This window comes from Amblyraja radiata, unplaced genomic scaffold (genome assembly GCF_010909765.2).
Source record: "Amblyraja radiata isolate CabotCenter1 unplaced genomic scaffold, sAmbRad1.1.pri scaffold_418_ctg1, whole genome shotgun sequence".
Taxonomy (NCBI): Eukaryota; Metazoa; Chordata; class Chondrichthyes; order Rajiformes; family Rajidae; genus Amblyraja; species Amblyraja radiata.
In genome coordinates, this window is record NW_022630527.1 from 97,691 (window position 1) to 100,575 (window position 2,885).

The window sequence follows — 2,885 nt, forward strand, 5'->3', positions numbered from 1 at the left end:
TGGTGAGTTAAATGAAATTCTCAACGTGTCATCGATCTACATTCCTCAGTAAATGTAATTGTGTTTTAAACAAGTATTAATGACGCCGCGTGAATTTTATTCAAAGGAACACGGCGTCATTAATACTTGTTCAAAACACTATAACATTTACTGAGGAATGCGGATAGATGCAGATTCATGACTTTGCATAACAAGGTGTTAAGTACTTACCGTTAAGAAGTGCTAACAGCACTAGTTAACAAATCGTTTGTGTATGATGGCGGTGCAGCGGTTGTTATACATGTTTGTTTAAAAAAAATCCGGTTGGCGAATTAAAAAAAATCTTTATTTAACAAAGATAATTCGTATTTCCGTACGAAATACTGAACATTAGTGCGGGGCCCCGCTTAGGCGCGGGGCCCAATTTGGAGCAATCGGTCAAATCGGCTTAACGCCGGCCCTGGTCAGTGAGGTGGATGATGGGGATCCTCATTAACACCATAATGTTTTATATACTTCAATGGAACGCCCGGAGTCTGATTGGAAACGGTCAAGAGTTAAAGAGATTTGTTGATTAATTTAAAGAAGCACCAGAACTAATATGTATCCAAGAGACATGGTTAAAGCCCTGTCTAGATTTTGTAATCCCAGGTTATGAATGTGTGCGATTAGATAGGTCTGATAGATCAGGTGGGGGTTGTGCAACTTTTGTTAAGACTGGGTTGCAGTATAGGAACGTTGACATTAATTCTAATCTTGAGGTTTTGGCTGTGGAAGTTAGGAGCGGCCAGAATTCTATCACTGTGATAAATTATTATAACCCCTGTCAACCGTTGATATTGTCAGATTTTGATGAGATAATGGAGAAGGTAAGGTGTCCTGTTATATGGATTGGAGACTTTAATGCGCATAATCCTTTATGGGGTAGTGATCACAGGGATAAAAATGGTGTTATTGTTGAAGAATTTCTAGACAAGTATGAGTTGGTATTGTTAAATGATGGAAGGCCGTCTAGGTATAATATTGTGAGAAACACCTGCAGCCACATAGATTTATCAATTGCTTCATCAAATTTAGCAAGAATTGGTGAATGGGATGTAATGGATAGATATACACTGGGTAGTGATCATTATCCAATTTTATGTAGGTTTGGTAGGGATTTGAGGAGAGAAGTGGAAAAGAAAGTCCCTAGATATAACTTTTTTCAGGCCAAATGGGATAAATTCCAAGAGAAGGCTCAAAGTTTAGTTGGAGAGGTTAATAGTGAGGGTTCTGTAGATAGTTGGAATACTTCCATTAGTCTCATGATTCATGAGGCAGCTTGTTGTACTATTCCTGTGAAGCAGGAACCTAGGTCCCGTATGTCTGTTCCTTGGTGGAATAAAGAATGTGATGAAGCTGTAAGGAATAGGAATATAGCCTATCGAAAATTAAGAAAGTATCCAATTTTGGTCAATGCAATGGAGTACAAGCGGCTAAGGGCAGTAGCAAGACGAGTTATAAAGGATGCAAAGAGGAATAGTTGGAGGAGGTTTTGTGGTACGCTAGGCCCGGAAATTCCAGTAAGGCATTTGTGGTCAGCTGTGCGTAGAATGTCAGGAGTATACAAAAGAAGTTTGTTACCAGTGTGGCAGAAGGGTGAGGTGGTAGCAGTCTCCAATAAGGAAAAAGCAGACATGTGTGTTGACAGTTTTCAAGCAGTGCATAGATCAGAGAGCATGGGAGTGGAGAGGTGTAGAAAGAGAACTGAGCTGATGGCAGTTAATCAGTGGAAGCTGGAGAGGAGTTTAGTAAATGATAATACCTTTAATCTGTTTTTTACCATAAAAGAGTTGAAGGATGCAATTATGTCTGGGGCAAATACCACCCCGGGGAGAGATAGGTTGTCGTATGAGTTATTTAAACATCTGGATGATATTGTACTTGATGAAATCTTAGCTTTGTTTAATACTGTGTGGGCAGAGGGTTATTTACCAAAGGAATGGAAACATACAGTCGTGGTCCCTATTTTAAAACCAGGCAAAGAGGCATCTGACCCTAGTTCATATCGCCCTATAGCGCTCACAGCAGTGCTCTGTAAAATTATGGAGAGGATGGTAACCAACAGACTAGTTTATTTTTTAGAAACCAGAGGACTACTTGTTGATGTACAGAAAGGCTTTAGGAATGGAAGGTCTACAATGGAGTCTGTATCAGATTTGGATCAGGATATTAAAAGGGCATTTAGAAGCAAGGAAACAGTAGTGAGTGTATTCCTTGATATTGAGAAGGCATATGATTCTTTGTGGAAGGAGGGATTAATGATTAAAATTTTTGACTTGGGAGTCAGGGGACGAATGTTCAACTGGATTAAGGATTTTTTATTGAATAGAACAATACAAGTAATGGTTGGTAGTGTCAGCTCAGAGACTGTAGAAATAGAGAATGGAACCCCGCAGGGAAGTGTTATCAGTCCAGTTTTATTTAATATCATGATAAACGACATATTTTGTAAATTAGAGAGAGGATTTGGTCTGTCTTTGTTTGCAGATGACGGGGCCATCTGGAAAAGAGGTCGTAATGTAGAGTTTGTTTTAAAACAGATTCAAAGAGTGTTAGTGTCTGTAGAGGAATGGGGGAACACATGGGGCTTTAAAATCTCTGCCTCTAAGACTAAATATATGGTATTTGGTTTTAAAAGAAAGTTACCTAAGTTAGGGCTGTATATGTATGGGTCTCTATTGGAGAAGGTAAAGGTTTTTAAGTTTTTGGGTGTTTGGTTTGAAGAGCGTATGACTTGGGCTGTGCATGTAGGTAAAATTGTGTTGAAGTGTGGAAAAGTTCTGAATGTTATGAGAAGTCTGGTTGGGTGTGAGTGGGGGGCCAACAGGGAGACAATGCTGCTAATTTATCAGGCCATGATCAGA